At 41.3% G+C, this 21,189-nt stretch overlaps 1 protein-coding gene across 5 annotated transcripts in view; it reads left to right on the plus strand.

Moving 5' to 3' along the window:
* AIG1 (androgen induced 1) overlaps positions 1–21,189 on the plus strand; it is a 241,709-nt gene that overhangs the window by 62,191 nt on the left and 158,329 nt on the right. The gene's annotated exons all lie outside the window — the stretch shown is intronic.

Here is a 21,189-nt window from a genome sequence, read left to right on the forward strand (position 1 = left end):
GCCTTTTCTTCTGTTTTGATATTAAGGGAAAAAATTTTTAAAGTGCATTATTTACTTTATTCTACAAACTCTGGATTTAATATAAAAATACACTTAATATCCGCTGATCCTCTCTTTATTAAATTTTCACACAGGTACCTAAAACCAAACTCTTTCCTGTTTTGTTTTGTTTTTTTTTTTCAAGATTTCATTGATGTTTTAAGTTTCTTCAAATGCCCTTTTCCTTTCTCCTCACCTTTGAAGTTAAAAATATAATATTTGCTAGATCATATTTTATGGTAAAACCCAGTTCATTTGGAGTTGAGGAAATCACGTGCCTTCTGCCTGCACTGAAATGAGTGTGAGTTGGGTTTCCAAAGAGGGAAGATTCACAGATGAGGATTCATTCAAGATCAATAAGCAAGATTAAGTTTTCCCTCCCCTACCAGGAGAAATACTCAGGAGACTATAATCACCTAACCTAGGTGAGTGGTCTTACCTCATGTTTTGGATTGCCTTCTCCAAAGACCAAAGACATAATGTGATTAGACAGATGTATGAGAGGGAACCAGGTTGCTTCTCAACCATCTTAGCTATATTTTTTCTCCTCAGTGGAAACCAAAGATTTTTCTGCCTAAGCGACCTATTTGATTTGTACGCATTCATGCCAATTCACAGCAGCCAGCTTTCTCAATGCTTGCAAGATAAATTTCTTCCACACAAAAAATAATCACTCTTTAACAATATTTTCTATAGGTGCCCACTTTTAATCACACTACAGTGGAAACCACACATTTATATCCAGAACATTCAAAGGATAGCAGTTCTAGTCAAGTCAATAATGATTTGTGGGTAATGGAGCTTACTAGGTAAGCAGATAGTGCTAAGAGCCAAGATAGCAGTAAGGATGGATCTTGTCCTTCAAGAGTCTCACAGCCTAGAGAAGGTGACTTTACAAGCTATATCAACAAGTAAATTAAAAGAAGGCATGGTGTGTATAAGAGTGCATGGGTCTAAGGTGCAGAAGTAGTCCAGAAGAGGAAGGGATTGATTTTAGGGCATGGGAGGTCCTGGAAGTCTTCCCAGAAATGATGGTATCAGAGCTCTGTTTTGAAGAATGACTACAGACTTATTGGATGTATGAGTTAATGATGCTTTCAGCTGCAAGTAACGGAATACCCACGGCTCTCCACCTGGCTTACTCTTTCAATTCATTCAAGTCTCTGTTCAAATGATTACCTCTCAGAAAAGCTTCCATGAATAATCAATATAATTAGCCTTCCATTACTCTCAGTCTCTTTGCCTTGCTTTATAGTCTCCATAATGATTACCACTACCTGGCACGTTATATGTGTATCCTTTCATTTCTGTAGCATATGTCTCCTCTGACTTGGTACATACCTTATGAGGCCAGGGAGGTTGTGTGTTTGATTTACTGCTGTAACCCAACCATCAGGAGTGATGCCTAAATAATTCAGTATTTATTGAGTGAACATCCATCCATCCAGTTGTGGCTTAAGCAATAAAGATATTTAATATCTCACAAAAGTAGAAACCTGTAAGCAGGTAGTTTCGGGATGGCATTGCTCAGTGTTACCATTTGAGACTTAAGCATTTTTTATTGTTCACTTTTTTATCTCCAGAACGTTGGCTTTTTGTCCTTGGACTTGCCACCTACAGTCTCAAGAGGGTTGGCAAAGCCTCAAACATCACCTCCTTCGGAGCCATGTTCAAGGCAGGATGTGGAAGAAGCTCTTGAGGGAGCTCTCTGCATATGTTTGTCTCTTCATCAGACTAATGAATATTTCCTATAGGCCCCATCAGCAGACCTCCCCATAGGTTTTGTTGGTTAGAACAGTCACATGGGTGGAACCAGTGGCATGGGAGGCTGGGAAAGCAGGTAGAAGAAGGGAATTCACTTACCATGAGGGCTTAAACTAATTCAGATTGATCTTTATAGGTCGGGCACATTGCTGCCCAAACAAAACCAGGAGTTTCAAGAAATATGATAAGTAACAAATATTGAGAATGACTATGAAATGTAAACTAAGTAAAAACCAACAGGATTTTAAGTAATTTGTTGTTCATCTATGTATGTTTTTATGAAAAATAGATACAGTCAAACTGATGAGACTAATCATGGACATTTTCTGTCTTAGTCAAGAAAAGCATTTTTTCCCCATTCATTCTCTGCCAGCACCATTTTTTGTACATTCTCATTAGTATTATTATAAACGACTATCAAAATCTGATATTTGAAGAAGTTGTTCTCAAAGAAAGTCCCATATGTAACACAATTGACTAAATCGTTTCTGTTCAGTTTCTGAAAGTCCATAGATATGTACGAGGTGGCCCTACATCAGACCAGCAACCCATATATGCAGAAAACCAGGTTCAATGAGTAAAATCTTCCTTTAATAGTCCCATAGAAATTGTAGAGAATGATCATGCACTGGGTGTCATTTCACCAAGTTCCCACTCTTTCTGGGCCAAAGGGCCACAAAAGTATCTCAGGAAATGAAAATACCTTTTTTCCATATGTATATCCATAAGTAAAAAATATATTGGAAGTATATGATTGAGAAAAGGTAGAATTGATCTCTGGTAACATTAATAATGTGATGCGTATAAAATAGGCATACAATTCCTATTCTCAAAAATAAGACCCCCCCGCAAATCAGACTCTTTGTAGGCCCTTGTTTCGAGAACCAGGAACAAGTTTCAATATTAGATGCTGATTTAAAAAGAAAAGGAGAAAGGGACACCATTCATTTTTCTTCTTCCTTCTCTACATATCATTCTTCCTCCTGATCTCTTTCTGTCTTACCTTTCTCCCTCATCCCTCTACCCCAAACCCATCTCCCTCTTTGTAGAAAAAGAAACAATGATTTGCTGTGTGGGTGTTCTGAAATTACTACAGTCCCTGTGGGCGTTTTGAGGTAACTCTTACCTGTTTTAGCTGGATCAAAATGTGCTGTGTCACATCAGCCGACATCAGAAGGAACATTTCCCCCCAAGGAAGGAGCTAGTGGACTTTCCACCCACGCAAGGTTTATTAACTTTTAGTTGTGCCTGTGCGATGACCATGCTAATGATTCGCTTATCTTACCGCAAGTAGCCAGTCCTGGATAGGACTTTCATTCATCATGCCTTTTTCTAGCTCTCTTAGGAACAAGAGGTGAGGCATAATTCTGACTTCGGGGCATGTGTCGGGGGACAGGTGGGAAGGTGGGAAGACGAGGAGCTGGGGGTCAATGAGGGGAGAGCTTGCGCGGAGCCATAGCTCACAGGTAGCCCTGTGGCCCCACTCACTGTCTCCCACACTCCTCCGAAGAGCAATTCCCAAGCAGTTTCCCTCTTCAGAATGTCCCTTATTCTGTAGGTTACGTCTGTGCTCCATTCACACAAAGGAACACACACACACACACTGGGTGTTGGGCTGCACTGCCAGTTTGGTGGATGGGAGGAACATGAAGGGAGCGTGTCCCAGAAGGAACAAGAAGGAGTTCTTCCTTCCCAATCTGCTTTTGTGCACCTCTGGGTGCCCTGCCACTCTGTTCATCATTCACCAGTGGGAGACGGGGGAGGGGTGTAAAATGAGAAGATTCGGAAAATACGTGGTGGCGTGCCCACGTGGGATGGCATGAACGGAGATGAGCTTGCTGTGCCCATTTGTTTGGATCACCTCGCCACTTAATCTGAAGGAGGACCCGTCCCCTCTCTTCACCTTAAAAATCTACACTGGGGGGTGGGGTGGGGCGCCTGGGTGGCTCAGTCGGTTGAGCGTCCGACTTCGGCTCAGGTCACGATCTCGCAGTTTGTGGGTTGGAGCCCCACGTCGGGCTCTGTGCTGACAGCTCAGAGCCTGGAGCCTGCCTCGGATTCTGTGTCTCCCTCTCTCTCTGCCCCTCCCCTGCTCGCGCTCTGTCTCTTTCTCTCTGAAAAATAAATTTAAAAAAATAAAAAATTTAAAAAATACAAAAGAATGACCTAGTTCACACAAGCACAAATAACTAAACAGGAAGAAGCCTCAGCACTCCCATGCCCAGAAAATAATACAAGCACGCACATGCCGTGGGGATGCTGTCAAAATTAGCATGGAGTGAACAAAGAAAAACAGCCCCTAGATTCATTAATATAGTAACATTTTTGTCTGAATATTCAGAAATGCTACCTGTACCTCCTTCCTGCTGTGATTACCTTAGAGTTTTAAAGAAGACACATACCCAGAGGCGTTTGCTATTGCCTTTCTTTTTTGTTTCCAGCCTGTGAAAGAGCAGTTCCATTTGCACCTACTGACACTTCTCATCATCTCCCTTCCCATAGAGGCAAAACCCACAAACAACTCAAGAGGCTGGAAGAAATCTCATAATGAGCACCAACTTATGCTGCATGCTACTGGGGGACAGACTCAGTGCTAAGGGCTTTACTTTAATTGTGTATTGAATCCTCATAGCCCCCAAAGGTAGAAATTACCATCATTCCTACTTCACAGAAGATGCTTGTATTTTACAGTTTTACAGATGGGGTTTCCCGCTTTACAGTTGCTTGCCTGAGGTCCACGGTTAGTCAGTGGTGCAACCAGGACTTCAATCCCAACACTGACAAATGGGGTGCTTGCTCTTAGCAAGTGCTCTAAACTTTTTGACAAGCCAGACCTAACTTTGCTTTTCATCATTTGCCTAATAGGTATTTTTAGCTATGTACATAAGCTCTGAGCTGACCACAATTTCTAATTTAGGAGAATGCATCAGAATAAGAAAGGGAGTTATGCAGAATCTGGATCAAAAGCCACTGTTTATCATTTTCCTTGAGGCTATTGAACAAAAGCTGTTCATTTGTGCGTATTATTGTTCCCGTTTCATGTATTATTTCACACCATGGATCAATGGTTTTATATAGTTTTACAGGCCAGTTTGCAAAGTACAGATTTGGGCCCAAACAAGAACATCTTTCCTGCCTTGTCTTCTTGTTTCAGCCGCTGAGTACAGATTTAAGCTACCACACTTATCCAATGTGCTTGTTTTTAATATGTGAAAGTCAGGTTTTATCGACATAATTAGCTATGTTTTTAGAAATGGTTACCAAATGTATCCAGTGTCATCTGTAAATCATCTCTGGGCTTCCAAGAAAGCACAGTTCGTAGCTACACAATATTTTTGGCAAGAAATGATCCAGCACATTCTGTATGGGTATCCTAACAAATGAACTGTGCCTACCCAGCAAATATTCTACTAAGAATTCCTGAAAGCCGTTTTGTTCTGCTTTATCAAGAGAGGGTTTTCAGTCAAATCTGCTTTTCTTTTTAAATTTATAATTTATACCTCTACCCGCTTTCAACAAGGATTTGAGGTGGTCTAAGTCAAATCAGTTCATCAATGTGATCCAGTCTCCTGGGCCTCAGCATCGATCAGCCGAGGCCGCCTGTTAATAATCTTGCCTTCTTGGATAAGTGTCTTCTCTATTTTGTTGCAGGATACACAGAATAACTTTTTTGTACATTTTATCTTGCAAAGCCAGGCAAGCTAGGAAAATAGGGAGAAATCTTCAAAAGGCTTTCTGGAAAATTTATTGAGTGCCATGCACCAGTCACTATGTTAAATGCTCTCACACAATTTTACTTACTCTCAAAGGGGATCTTACAAAAACAAGAGGCAGTAGGAAGCTTACTCATCCCTGAGGCTGTGATACCAGCACAGAACGGGCTCCCTGAGGGCAGGCAAAATGTTGCCACACCCTCCGGCCGTAGGTTCTTGCTTTGTTCAGCCCTACCGGCCATAATGGACCTGGTCAGTAATGTTTGATGAATGCTTTGTGCTTGAAGAGTCTCCAGCAAAAACCGGTAATGAGGAAGGAGAAAGAAAGAAAGCACTAGGGAAAAAGAATCATCCACAGGAAGTAGATTTTCTTCAGTTCTCCTGGCTACTTTTGCAGGTCAGCATCAGAACACATGTTTCTCCCCTATTTGACACCTTCTTGAAGGGCTGATCATCAAAGTAATTAGTTTACTGTAACCTCCTGGCTCTTAATTGACAAGAAGTGGTCCTCAACCAAAAAAATAAAAGTAAAAATCCATAATTGATCAGCAATTCTAGAGGGGCTTAAGCAGACGACAAAAAAATCAGGTGGATGAAATGCCAGAACAATGTGCTGTTGGTCCTGATGTGCTGTTGGTCAGACCAAGGGCTGACACTCAGGCTGCATATATGCCTCTTGGAGCCATTTTGGTTCCAAAGATGAATTTTTGTTTGTTGACTCCTTGCACTTTATTTACACAGCATAAATCATCATAGAATAGTGTAAAGGGCAAAAATAAAAGTCCACACAGATTTTCACAATGAACATTTATTACTTTCATAATAAGAAAATCTCACATGTATTCTCATTTGCAAATGTATTATCATTTACAGATGTTTATGCTCCATATTTAAAACTTAAATTGTTCATAGAGGAAGAGATAAGATTGATACCTAGTTCATCTGATGCTAAAATGCAAATGCAGCAACCTTTCTAAAAGTTCTTTCCGCATTGCAAACTGCACAGAAATGTCACGTATTTTCCTACTTGGTTTGTGCGTACAATCTAAACTAAACAAAACACAGGAAACCTTAGCCACTTTCCTATCTCCATAGCAATTCAGAGAGAGGGAAGCGGCCATTTGTGGGTGTCCCAGTATGCTGGGACTGTACTCAAAGGTCACTGTAGCCCAGGACCAAAGACCCAGACACACAATTTTGTCAGTCTATTTAAGGTAATCCTTCTCTCAGAAAATGAATTCATGCTAACTAATTGATTGCAGACTAAAGTTTAGCTCAGAAAGATAATCGAGTAATTTATAATTACCAAGAAAAATTGTCAGACTAGAATCTGCATAAATTCTCTCCAAACCAGAACAATTTGCAGAAGACAAAGGGTAGCCAGATTTCTAGGTGAACTCAAATTCAAAGCAAGACACAGTAATTGGATGATATTAGTTGCAGCTGGTCAAGTTACTATAGTCTGATGTGTCCTTTTGCACCAGAGGGACTGACTTGCTGGGTAGACTGGAATGCTATCCTGGGTGGCCAGAGTTGTGCCTGTCCTCCACACAAAGCTGGAGACCCATTCTTGCTCTTTTATATCCATCAACCGAACCCACTATGATGATCACTTTACCCTTGTTCACATATGCTTCTTGGGCAGCCTGTAATTCATTTAATCAGGCTTCAAATTCCACTGTTATAATAGTATTCTGGTCAGGCCATTGTGATACTATACCCAAGGCGCTGAGTATAAGCCGTCGTTGATCCATAGCCACCTAACACAGGATGCTTCTACAAAAGGATGTTCTAATTACTTAATTAACTTCTATTAAATTAGATTTTTCTTAATTTTATTCTCAGGTGGTAACTTTAAGTTGTAGCTGGATGTCTCTCCTGTGTACTTATAGCTGCCTTGTGGATATTCATTTTAATGTAATCGCATCTAATAACAGACTACAGTTCCCTTTTATTAAAAAAGCAAGAGAGATACAGAGAGCAAGAGTTTGATTATTCAATGATTTTATGATGACAAGAGGTCTAAATAGTTCTTTGAAAGAGAAATTGCTATCAATGCTAATTGATTAGCAGTGTTTCTCTAACATAATAAAAATAGTCTTGTGCGAGGTTTATGGATATGTTTAGCTATATCGTTTGATGTCACTTGACAAAGGGAAAGGCCTCCTGCTCAATTTATTTGGAATGAAATTCAATTTAAAATGGATAGATTTAGGGGCGCCTGGGTGGCTCAGTCACTTAAGTGCCCGACTCTTGATTTCAGCTCAGCTCATGATCTCACAGCTCATGAGTTCAAACCCCACATCAGGCTCTGCGCTGACAGCATGGAGCCTACTTGGGATTCTCTTTCTCTCTGTGTCCCTCCTCTGCTCTCTCTCTCTCAACATAAATAAATCAACTTAAAAAAAGAATTTTAAAATGGATCAATTTAAAACTTTGAATCGATAAAAGGAAGGTTAGTTATGAGAATGCAAAAATGACCCACCTTGTGCGGTGATCTCACCTGTGTGAGGTATAAGGTGATCAGATGTCGTCAAAAGAGCATGAGCCTTGGAGACAGACCTGGATTTTAATTCTGGATCCACCACTTTCTAATGCAGATTTTGTAGGTTCCCAAAATCTTGGTTGTCTAACATGAAGAGTGGGCTCAACAACACCTAACTCACTTGGGTTATTGTGAAGGACAATGAAAGACACAGAGTATCTAGAACAGTGTCTAGCAGGATGACACATAAACAGCATCAGTTTCCTTGCATTTGCCCTAAAAATGGCCTCATATCGCAGAGAATGTCCTGTGAGATGAGAGCATCTTTTAACAAAGTAGTATGCTGCCCCATCGCAAACACTCATTCGAAAGGTTAGAGGCTACAAGTTCTTGAAATTCCAAGAGTATGTTTGGAGGTGCCATCCAAGATCCCAGAAGGAGCTCTTATGGTTCATGAAGGCAGCAGAAGGTAGAGGGAAAGAGTCAAATATTGGTAAAAGGCTTCAGGGGAAAATAATGTACTGCTGGTGGGGTTTATGTCATAAGTTAGAAATGAGTCCGCTCACCCACAGTTTCCAACACAGTTCACCTGGAAATTGTGTAGGTGGTGGATACACATTTTCTGGTGAGAATCAGTAACTAGAGAATCAGTAACTACTGAACCAGAGGGTTGAAATTTGCACAAAAGAGGAAAAAATTGATCTCTTATAAGATCTTCCATGTCCTTAAAATTTTCACCAGATAAAGTTATCTGTGTTATTATTAATGAATATTCAGTTTGTTTCCAATTTTTTAGCAGTTCTGGGCAATACTGCCCTGAACATTCTTGTACATTCTCCTGTTCCACATGTGTAAGAGATTCTCCAGGAAAAAAAAAAAAAACAAAACCAAACTTCCTAAACGGGATGCTGCGATGAAATACAGGTGTGCCAAGATGCACTGATCCCCTCCACCCAGGAGAATCTGAGCATGGTCTGGGGTGCCATACTCCCTAACAAGGAGTATCCTTATTACTATTTGCTGAGAATTCTTATCAAGAATGATTGCCACATTTTATCAGGTTTTTCCCCCTGCACCTGTAAAGGTGCTTCACTGATCCTTTCTTGTATGTTTGTTTTCTATTGCATTAATCATCTGGCTATTCTTTGCTGCCTTCTGAAGATGTATACCTCACTCATTAATTTTTATGCATTTTTCTTTTCTCCTATAAGTATAGAAGCCTCCAAATTTCCCTCAGTTAACATGTTAACTACATCCCACAAGAATTGTATCTGCCATTTTTATTACTGTTTGTCTATAATATTTGCTACAGTCCATTCTGATTTTGTGTTCTATCCCTAAGTTTTTAAAGTATGTTTTCATATTTCCAAATATATACGCATTTTTATGTTTCTATTATTGATTTCAGACTCAAATGCATTTTGACCAGAAGCTATGATCAGTAAGATGCCAATACTCTGAAATTTTTTGAACTTGCTTTTTGGTTTAAATGGTGGCATATTTTGATATTCCTAATGAACTTAAAAAGAACACACGTTTCGGATCGCTACATCTTCCCGAAAGCCCATATCAGTCCACAAACCTACATGATTGCCATCTTAAGGTTCTGATGGCTATCTTATGGTTATGAATTTTCAGGGTAATTTTTCTTTCTCTTTCTTCTCAATACAGAGCTAAGATTCTAGCAGGCATGTTTTCTTTTCTTTTTTTTTTTTTTAATGTTTATTTCTGAGGTAGAGAGAAACAGAGCATGAGTGTGGGAGGGGCAGAGAGAGAGGGAGACACAGAATCCGAAGCAGGCTCCAGACTCTGAGCTGTCAGCACAGAGCCTGACGCGGGGCTCAAACTCACAGACTGTGAGATCTTGACCTAAGCTGAAGTCGGTCACTCAACCAACTGAGCTACCCAGGCGCCCCAAGGCATGTTTTCTTATTACCCTGTTCTCTGCTGAGTTGAGGGTCACCCTTTCACTGAAGGAGTAACCCTCTGGGGTACCAGCTTTAGGCAGAGGAGTGGGTCCCCCACCTTGGGCAGTCTTTATCTCCTATCTCCTGAATTCCACAGGGCATCAAGAGATAAGCTCAGGGTCACTGTGGTTTGACAGATACTTCTGGAGGATAGCTGGCCTCTGTGCTTGCTGATCTCTTGGGATTCTCACTCACTTTATTTTGACATCTACAGTTTCATTACTTTTTGTGACATAGTGGTTTATTTTGAAAGGTGCTTCATGCTTCCTGGGTATGTTATGAAACAACAAAATCAAGGTTATATAGTATGATATGTATATTTAAGAAAGGGAGACACACATACACAAATGAACATATGGGAATTTATATGTGTGGATGTATACCTGTTGTCTGGTATTTGCAGAAAGAAACGTTGAAAGGATGAAAGAGAAACAATACCTTGTCACCTGAATATGTTATGAAGCTTTTTTTTTTTTTTTTGATGGTGGCAGTTTTCATTGGGAGAGTAAGTTCAGAGCATTTATTCCACCAGCTGGATATATAAGTAAGTTCTGATTCCCTTTTCACACATGTCTTATCTAGAGAATGGGCTCACCTGTGGCTCCTACTGAATCTCCTTTATATCAGTGTCTCAATAATAGAAGTTATCTCACCTTGAAGTTTCTTCTCAAGAAGTGGTTGTGCCAGATATCTCAGGGTTAACCGCTACCATTGTGGAGATAAAGAACATCAACTGTTTCCATGTGTTTATTAGCTCTAGCTCCATTACTATGCATTTTACTGGAGTACTTGATTGTCTTTTTCATCCCATCTGTGCAGTTGGCTATAATCTTTGGAGTTGCCCATCTGAGTCTCAACTATTCCTGATTCGTGCTTATCATATCAGTTGGACCTTAGTAGTTCTTTTCCCCTATTTCATCCATTGATGGGTGACCAGAAAGTAGAATAGACAGTTTCCCCCTTAGGGGCTCATCTTCCCTACACCCTCCCCCCTCACAGTGCATACCACCTTCCTAACCAGGCCCCCCTGCCAGGACACTCTCAATGCAGTATGAAAAACATTTTCAAAAGAAGGCTGCTACCACCGGAAGCCATCCCCGGGCAATTTGGGTTCACTTAATGGGAAACAGAAGTGAACGAAAAAGTGATCATTTCCATTTCCATGTTTCAGTCATTGTTGAAACAGATCAAACAGAGATGCCTGAGAACTGAAAAGAGACAGAACCAGAAGAATGTGGCCTGATTGGTGTGGTTTCAGCCTGGAGGCACAGGGATGACACAGGGCATGACCCTGGGCGAAAGAGTCTGAGGATGTCAGGTCAGAGGCACCCCGCCCCATAAGCTGGTATGCTGGGGGAAGACTCACATCCCAAAGATGACATGAGAGTAATTAGACGGGAGCTTATTAAGTAAGCTTTGAGGAAGGAAGAAGGGTGCATGGCTCCAAGGTGCAAGACAAGACCTGAATATCAGTTAGGACCAGCAAATAGTCTACTTCTCTATCCTGTGAATATGAATTTGCCAGAGGGAAGACGTACTTGGCCAAATAATTGTTGTTGAGATGCTTGAGATTCCACTAATGCATTTATTACTAGCGAAGACAAGAATGCTTCTCCTGATTTGTTCTGCATCCCATGCTACTGTCCTATGGGTTTGTATGTCATGGCTGATCCAGAAGAGCAGCTTGGAGATTTTTCTCCACATGTCACCATCTTTCTTTTTCTTTTGATTTTTCTAGAATGATTAACCAAAGATTTTACTCGACCAAACATTCATTGAATTCCTGCTGTATGCAGGCCTTGCTAGTGGACTTAGAAATGAAATTGTCTTTGACATTTAATCATTCATTCATTCAACTATTAATTCCTTCAAAGGAGTATGCTATTATGTGTAATAAGTATTAAGAAAGGTTAAAAGCATTGTCTCTGGGGTCTTCATTGTCTGGCCTTACATTCTGGCTTGGCCACTTTTTGACCCTGGAAAAGTTACTAAAATTCTCTGAAGCTAATTTCTTCATCCATAAAACCATAAAAATAACAGTAGCTGCCTCAGGGTAGTTGTAACTCTTAAATAATATTTTGCTTGTGAAGCCCCTGACCTATACATAGTACAAACTAAAAAAGTATAAGCCAGAATATATAATATTCTCAAAATGTTAAAATATACTGACAGAGAACAGATCCATAGGTGGCTGGGGTCAAGGTTGGGGAAGGGTGTGACTCTTAAGGGGGTAGCATTAGGGACTTTGTGGTAATGGAACTCTTCCGAATCCTGATTGCGGTAGAGGTTCCAGAAATGTGTCCATGTGGTAAAATTGCATGGTACAACACACCCCTCAAAAAATGAGTGGCTGGAAAAACTGGTGAAATCTGAATAGGTCTGTAGGTCTATAGTTTTGTTAATAGTACTGTGCCAATGTCAGTTTTCTGGTTTGAAAATGTACCATACTTGTGTAAGATGTTATCCTTGGGGAAAGCTGGGTGAAGGATACACAGGAACTCTCTGTATTATTTTTCAACTTCTTGCGAGTCTTTGATTATTTCAAAATAAAGAGCCAGGAAATAAACATAGAACGCGCCAAGGGAGATGTGAGGATGCAACAGAGAGGAAATCAACTGGTCCTTGCTCTCTCATCAAGTTCACATCCCACTGGGAAGAGAAACCAGTAATTACACAGTCACTTATTTCATCACGATTATGCCTAGCTTTATGAAGGAAAAACATAACGGGCTATGAGAGCACATGCAAGAAAAAGGGACAACTCAGGGGAGGCTTCTTGGAGCTTATGCTATTTCTGATCCCTTCTACATGGTAAGGATGAGCGGGGAGGGGTGGTGGGAGGCATTCCAGGCAGACAGGGCAGCGAATGAGGGGCCTGGAGAGTAGACGGAGCCTTCAGCAGCTTAGAGGGGCCAGCAAGCGAAAGGACACATAGGAGATAGTTAAATGGGCTCATGTTATAAGCAGAGGCCTGAAGTGGGTCAGGGAAAAAAGTAATTACTTTTGACGAGAAATTGTAGGGTTTTTTTTTAGGTGGTGGGGACAGCTGCACAACTGATATCTAACATTTGATAGAGCTTGGATTTTGGAAAAAAATGTAGTGCATTTCAAGCTGCTATTACAAAAAGCAGAAAGGAATGGATACTTGGAAGTATGTGGTAAGTTTGGGAAACTATACATATTCTGTTGACTGGGTTCCTGGAAGAAGCTGGAAGGGAACTGGAAAGAGAATTTGGGACCAGATCACAAAGGGAGTTTTTATTTTATTCTGCAAGCAAGGGGGAGCCATTGGAAGTTTTAAACTGAGAAGTTCTTAAATGTTTTTAGTAAGATAACTCTGAGGCCAAGATAAAGCATGGATAGAATTTGAAAGAAACTGATGCCAGTGGCTCTAGCCAAGGGGCTACGGCAATAGTCCAGGACAGGGACAGCGTGGCCTGGAACCGGGGTAAAGGCAGTAGGCACTGGGAGCAGGGAATGACAGAGGAGCCTTTGTGAAAGTCAGCTCAAAAGGCAATGGTGACCTCGGATCCAGGAGCTTCACTTCTAGTAACTTATTCCTCTGAGGTTCTCATGATTTGGGTGCATGAAAACACACACATCACAAAGCATTGCAGCATTATTGGAAATTGTGCTATTTGTAATGAATATACATATGCCTTAGTGAGTGCTTGAGTAATTATAGTGCATAATCATACAGTGTGGCACTATGAAGTGCTTAAGAAAACTGGGATATCACCTTAAAACTTCCTTAAGTTAAAAAACCGCAGAAGATAGGAGCACGAGGGTGGCTCAGCCAGTTAAGTGTCTGACTCTTGGTTTCAGCTCAGGTCATGGCCTCATGATTTGTGAGCCCCACACTGGGCTCTGTCCTGACAGAACAGGGCCTTCTTGGAATTCTCTCTCTCCCTCTCTCTTTCCTTCCCTCTCTAAATAAACTTAAAAAAAATTTCAGGAGACTAATCAAAGTATGATCTAATTTTCTAAAATAATGAATGGAATGCACTTTACATGCATAGGAAAAGACCTTTTAAGGGATTACGTATCCTTTTGACAATGACTGTCTATACAGGGCGAGATTACAAATAATTTTTACTTTTTATGCATTTCTCTATAGTGATGTATTACGAATGTTTTCATGCTTAAATATGTCTGTCTGTTGTGCTTATCCATGCATGGCATGGTCTTAGATTGGGCTTCCTATGAACAGGCTCAGGGTTGGAGAGCACATGCAGAAGGGGGTTCTTGGGAGAAACACCTGTTCTGAAGTGAGGAAGACAGTAGCGGGTAGAAGGGCAGGATGGTCCACACTGCAGTTGTAACAGGCATCCTGGGATCTTAGAGTTTCCCTGAGTGGAGACAGAGGGGCTGGGAGCTTGTTTCCTTGCATCAGTCAGTCATTGGATTCAGACTTCCCCTGGGGAAGGGGCCTGACTTCGCGCAAGGCGGTTCCCAATGAGGGGGATGCAGCTCAAGAGTGGCCAAAAACCAATATTCCCAACATCTGGGGGCTGGACGCATGGACCCTGAAGAGGGGATCAGGGAGAGGCACTACAGTATCCACCACAGTTACTTGATATGGGCATAAAAGCTGTTCTCTGACTTTGCAGTCGTTGTGAATAACCACACTCAGCTTACATGAATCAAAGATGAAGGACGAAAAATGGTGATCTCGGAGTGGCACAAAATTCAGTGAAATGAAATGTTTTTGACTTTAAAAAAAATCTTAGCAATTCGGACTAGAAAGCAATATATCCAGCCTGATGAAGGCACTTTCTCTAGCCTGCCCTTTCACTGAAGCTCTGACCCCTCAGGGCCCGCTCCACCAATCTGCGTGGGCCCGAGGCCTGGCTCATCCATGCCCGTGGCCACCATGCAGGGAGCTCTCTGATTCTAGTAGGGCCATCTGCCCCCAGGGCAGCCCCAGTTTCTGTGTTTGCTACTGTTCTGGTTTTGTCTCTGTTCTGTTCTTGTCCGTATGGGTCTTTTTCCCCCCCGACTAACTCCCAGTGACTTCCCTTCCTTTCTTGTCTGCTCAGCAATACATTTGAAGGTATATTTGTTGTAATTTATTTAGCACCTAGTGTTTCCCAGTGGGAGGGTTTTTCGGTGTATCTAGTCCACAGCACTGCAGAAAGCTGACCCCCAACCATCTTAACCAAAAGCAGGTTTTCCTTTTGCTGCTTATAATGTGACTTTCAGTTTTATGTGGCTTTATATTTTTATACTTTATTTCTTAAACTCTCCCCTCTTATCTTGTCTGTCTTCTTTATTTAATCTCAAATTTTCATCTTTGACCTCTTTTCTTTAATGGAGAATCATTTGATCATTAATTAATAACTTTTCTGGTTTGTCTTGTTCAGGTGCCTTTTGCCGGGGGAGGTCATAGTCCCCTTCTCTCTCTCTCTCTCGCTCGCTCTCCCTTTTGTGGTATTTATGAATACATTCCATGCTATTTCTTTTCTTATGATTACTCATCCTCAAATGGGTGTGTTCTTTCTGAGCCAGCTCTTTGTGCAAGGACAGAAGTGAGCTAGGGCAGCTTGAATTTCTGCCTACTTTCCACCACCACCTCCTCTGGAGAGTGGCTACGCTCATCTCTCTCTCCTTGACTCGTTTTGATCACAACCATTTTATATGGTGACGGGAAGCTTTGTGTTGGTCAGGTGAGCGTGCGGGCTGGCCACCGCAGATCCTTTCTTGTTTACCTAACATCTCCACATCCTGCTTCTCCAGAGATGATACGCTGGCCTGTTCCCACATTTAGCATCACCACTGCTGACACCTGAAGCCACGCAGGGATTGGAACGTCTCCCTGGTGCTCCCATGCATCTCAGACCTCCTCCTGTTCCCAGCAAGGGTCATTCAGTGTCCCTTAGAGTATGCCGCCTGTAGCGATCTCTCTGTTCTGCTCGCTTGACCAGAGAACCCTTGGATCTTGTTTCTTCCATCAGAGTCTTGTCTCATCCCGGCTCAATTTTCCCAGTTCTTAGCAACCTGTCGAAAAGACTGATATTTGGATGATCAGTGTTTCCTACTGCATTGGCTTCACTTTGTTTCTCATTCTCCTTGTGTTTGGTTGATTTGGGGAACGAGAGCTTTTACTACTTCCATCGTGATCCAGAAGTCCAGAGAAGGATTATTTCAGGGTGATAGAAGATTAATACAGGTGAAGGAGGGGCCAGCAGGTAGAAAGTCTGAGAAGAGATGGGCTGGAAGAATGACCCTGGAAAGAAGGGCTTCTCTTCCACAGAGACAGGAGGACAAAAAAACATGGAGAACATAAAAAAGGAATTTTAGGTCATTAGGAAGCAAATTGAAGGCTTGAAAGGGTACTTTCCCCTATGGGAGATGTGGAGCCTGACAGACATACAGGAAGCAGCAACACATCTTTATTCATTTACTCCGGGAAGTTTCATCCCAAACATGCTATGTGCGAGGCAGTGGGGAAAAGGCTGCGAACAAGACAGACAAGTTCCTGTTTTTTGACACTTCACCTCCTCTTAAAGAGCCAGATAATGAACAAGGGAACAACAACAACAGCTTACTTTCTCTCAGGGTCTGTGATGGAAAATAACTTGCAGTGGAGTCAATGGCAAGGTCTCCCCCAAGGCCTGAAGGGACAGAGAATCCAGCCAGGTGAAAATGGGGTAAGAGAATTCCTGGCATTAAGAGTAGGAAATGCAAAGACCCTGAGGCAGGAAAGAGTTTAATGAGTTTTAGGGATGAATTGCCAGTCGGAGCCTAGGGAGCCAGAGAGAATGTGGTACAAGTGGAGGTCAGAGAGAAAGGCGGGCGTCAAATCACATGGGCACCATGAGAGCTGGGTTTTTTTATTCTCACGTTATTTACTCAGTCGGAAGAGATAATTAAGGACTTAAATGTAGGTCAATATGGATATTTTTATTTACCTTAAATGGATAGGTAAATATAGTTGAAGGCTGTGAAACAAGGCAGTGATGTGTGTTTTAGGAACACTCTAAATGCAGATTCTGGTTTTAAGGTAATATGAGCATGATGTACAGAGTGAAAAATGTAACGGTGCTCGTAGCCTCATAATTACAAGTAGAGGCATCTGGGTCACGGTTCCAGGAATGGATACTGGAGACTAACTGTACCCTGGAACAGAAGTTACTCTAACGTTCCAGAGGGGTCTGTGCTTCACTGAGCATTGCTGCATTTGAGGGTGTGGGCGGAGGGAGGTCAGCCAGGAAAGCACATAAGGACTTGGGATCTCCTAGACCTGGAGGGTGGGAAGACAGGGGCCTTGTCAAAATGAGACAGTCTCTCTCTGTGTGGGGACCATCAGAGACAAAGCCAGCTAGCACCCAGAACACACAGCTTATTCTCGCGCTTTGTGTGTTTGGAAGGAGAAATCGCAACTGGAAATACGTCTACACATTACCTCGCAGCACGTATTCCCAGAGAAAGAAGTGATGGGAAAGCAAATCATAACAAAGCAAATCTGGAGGCAAAGTAATAGAGCCCAAAACAGAATTAAATTTTTTTTTTCCCAATTGGTATTTGGTCAAGTCTGAGTACTAATAGATTAGCTTTTAAAGGAAACACACTTTCATAGGATCCTTTCCTGTTGAAGCTAAAGACTTTAAAGATGTATTCGTGTATTTCCTCCTTCCTTCCTTCAACAGTGGATGTTTGAGATCATGGCCTCTATAGACCAATCTGTAGATAAGTGACTTTTCTCTTTGGCCTCCTTCATGGTAAATTTCTCTGCAACAGCCTTTGTGCTCTAATCGGTTTTACTGAATTCCCAAGAATTTCCCACTGATCAGTAAAGCTTCTTCTTAGAAGTGGACTAAAGCTGATTAACTTCGGCTTCTACTGATACCATATAAGAGACTCCTTATAGAAGGAGGTGAAGTGTGGATCGAGTTTTCTTTCGCATTCATTGCTAATTGTTCCAGGGGTTCAAACGAGGCCTCAACGACCAGCTGTAACACAAGTACTTTGTCTGGGAAGTTTGAAGGACTAGAAAGTGCCTGAGCTCCTTCCACTCTCAGTTCAAGTACAGTATTCTGGTCCTGGCAGCGGGGAAGCAGCAGGTGCACGCGGAGGAATCGCTGGCCACAACAGTGGAACGTTTCAGTAGCACTTGGCCTGTCCCAGAGAACCTATTTTTGTTTCATATTCATGCCCCGGTAGTAGAGTTCAAACTTATTTTGGGTTTGCTGATGGCCATACTGTCAAGAGGATATCAGCGCATGGAGCCAAGAAGCTGCCATCTGTGCCATGTTTCTATCTCAGGAATTATTTAGAAGGCTGATCGCTCAGTTAGCTGGGCCTCCTGACCTTCTAGTGTGACGCTAAGAAAGGTGACGCATACTTTCTTGAAAGTCACTTCACTTGTAATGATCCATGCAGTCCCCTTAATATATGGTAGGGGTTAAAGGACTGATCCGATTGCACTGGTAAGTATTGACCCCACGATGCTTTCCCCGTGGTCGGGACACCATGAATGATCATTTGTGGCGAACAGAAAGTAGCTCTCAGCAGTGGTGTGCTAGTAAGTAATTAACAACGGGCTCTCCAGGGAAAAAAATACGTGATTTGTAGCATTCGCTGATTTCCATGGCGGAATATTGAGGACACTTCATAAATTCAAAACCTTCAATGAGATGGGAAAATTCCACAAAAGGCAAAAATGACTAAAAGTAACTCAAGAGAACACAGAAAGCCTGGAAACTCTATATGTATTAAAGAAATTGAATTCATTATTAAATCTTCTCGTAAGAAAACTTAGAAGTCCAGAAAGCTCCCCTAGAGAAGCATATCAAATAAGTAAGGAAGACAGAATACTAATCTTGCAGAGTCCCTCAGAAAATAGAGGAGGGAGCTTTTCCCGCTTTGTGTTTTGAAGTCACCGTTGTCCTGGCACCAAAATTAGAAAAAGACATTATGAGGGCCACCCAGGTGGCTCAGTTGGTTAAGCATCCGACTCTCAATTTCAGCTCAGGTCACGATCTCACGGTGGTGAGATTGAGCCCCGCATCCGGCTCCATGCTGACAGTGTGGAGCCTGCTTGGGATTCCCTCTCTCCCTCTCTGCCCCTCCCCTTCTCATGCTGTCTCTCTCTCTCTCAAAAATAAATAAGTAAACTTAAAAAAAAAAAGACACTGTGAGAAAATAAACCTAATTACAGATTGATACACTTAATAAAGACAAGAGAAAAATTCTTAACACAATGTCATTAAGTCAAATCCAGCAATATATAAAAATGATAATACCTGATGACCAGGTATTAAAGGTTGGTTTAACATTAAAAATCTATATAATTCATCATATCAACAAAATAAAGGAGAAGAGCTATCTGATCACCTGAGGCTTTACAGCAATATTATCTGAAAAAAATCAGTACTTGCTCATTACATACATAAATGTAGGATGGGAGAGATTTTCCTCAACATGATAAAAGGCATCTAAGAAAAACATGCAGCTAATAGCAAACGCACATGTTGAAAGGCTGAACACTTTCCTAAGATAGGGAAAAAAGCAAGGGTGTTCACTGTTCATCACTTCTAGGTAACATTGCGCTAAAGGTCATAGTGCAGTAAGAAAAGAAAAAGAAGTAAAAGGCATCCAAATTGTAAAGGAAGAAGAAAAGCTATCTTTATTTGCAGATCATGTACATATAAAAATCTAGAATGATTTGTGAAAGAACTACTCAAACTATGTGAATTTAGCAAAGATAGAGGATATGGTGTCAATATACAAAAGTCATTTGTACCTTTTATATACTAGCAACAAAGAATGTAAAAACAAATTTAATAATATCTACAATAACATAAAAGCACATGAAATGTGATAGATCGATTTAGTGATAGATTAGTGATAGATTTTTTAAAAAATATGTACAAGATCCTTTTCACTGAAAACTACAAACTGAGAAACCAAAGATCTAAATAAATGGGGACGTAAATTATGTTCCTGGGACAGAAGACTCAATATTGTTAGGATATCATTTCTCCCCAAATTGAACATATTGATTCAGTATAGTTGTAATCAGAATTCTAGGAGGATATTTTTGTAGAAATTAGCAAGCTGAGATTCTGAAATTTAAATGGAAATGCAAAGGACTGAAAATAGCCAAAACAATTTGGAAAAGAAGAGTGGAAGCATACGCTAAGCAGAATTCTAAGTTGGCCCCAAGATTGCATCGCCTGTGGAGCAAGTATATAATCCCCTCCCCTTGAATGTGGGAGGGCACCTGTGACTGTGATGAAGATGTGCCCTATTGTCAGGTGACATTATATGGAAGAGGTGAAGGGATATCCACATATGGCTCTTTCCAGGATTGAAATAGCTTCATGCTTATATGTGGACTCCAGACCAAATGTAAAACTGGTTCTCACCCTTCAGAAGCAGATATGTCTTAACCACCTCTCAGGTCAGGGGCTATCCCCATTTATTGTGCGGTCAGTCCTCCAGATCAGACCCAGGAAGGAGGCCCACACAGGCCCTGAAGCACACTTTTGTCTTCTGGGGCAGGAAATTCTAGGATCATGGTTTCCCAGGTCTGGAAAAGGAGAGCAGAGGCTCTAGATAGACCAGCCACTTGGCTCTGTGACTACCTCGTTCCATGGTGGGGGGAGGAGGCTCAAGGTGGCTGGAGTAGTGTCCAAAGTATGACATCTCAGGCTTTAATGTGGATATGAATGACCCCAGGGTCTTATTAAAATGCAGAATCAGAATATATTAAGACAGGACCTGGCATTCAATGTATCTAGCAAGCTCTTGGGTAATATGGGGGCTGCTGATCCATGGGACCACATTTTGAGTAGCAATGCTACTTAAGTAGCAATCTTGGGGCTTAGATCTGAGAGCAGGTAACACTAATATTGAGTACATTTGGAGTATACAGTGGAATGAATAAACCAAAGTTGTGAATAATTTAAAAATTACTCATTGTGCTTGGAAAGATCATAATGATAGTTAACATTAATGGCTTGAGTTTTGTTTTTTTCTTTTCCATCTTGTGCATTTATCAACTAAGTGAAAATAGTTGACCCAAAAGCAGGATAAACAACTAGGGACCCCAATCTGGTATTGAAACTATGTGTGTAATCTATGGTTGCCTATTATAATTATCTTTCAATGTGTTTTATGAAGCAAGAAATGTTCATAACATCTTAGGTTTTGAGGGTGAACTTTTTTAAAAGGCTACTATTACCCATGTTGTAACTGACATACTTGGAAAAGAATT

This window comes from Panthera tigris, chromosome B2, assembly GCF_018350195.1.
Source record: "Panthera tigris isolate Pti1 chromosome B2, P.tigris_Pti1_mat1.1, whole genome shotgun sequence".
NCBI classification, from domain to species: Eukaryota; Metazoa; Chordata; class Mammalia; order Carnivora; family Felidae; genus Panthera; species Panthera tigris.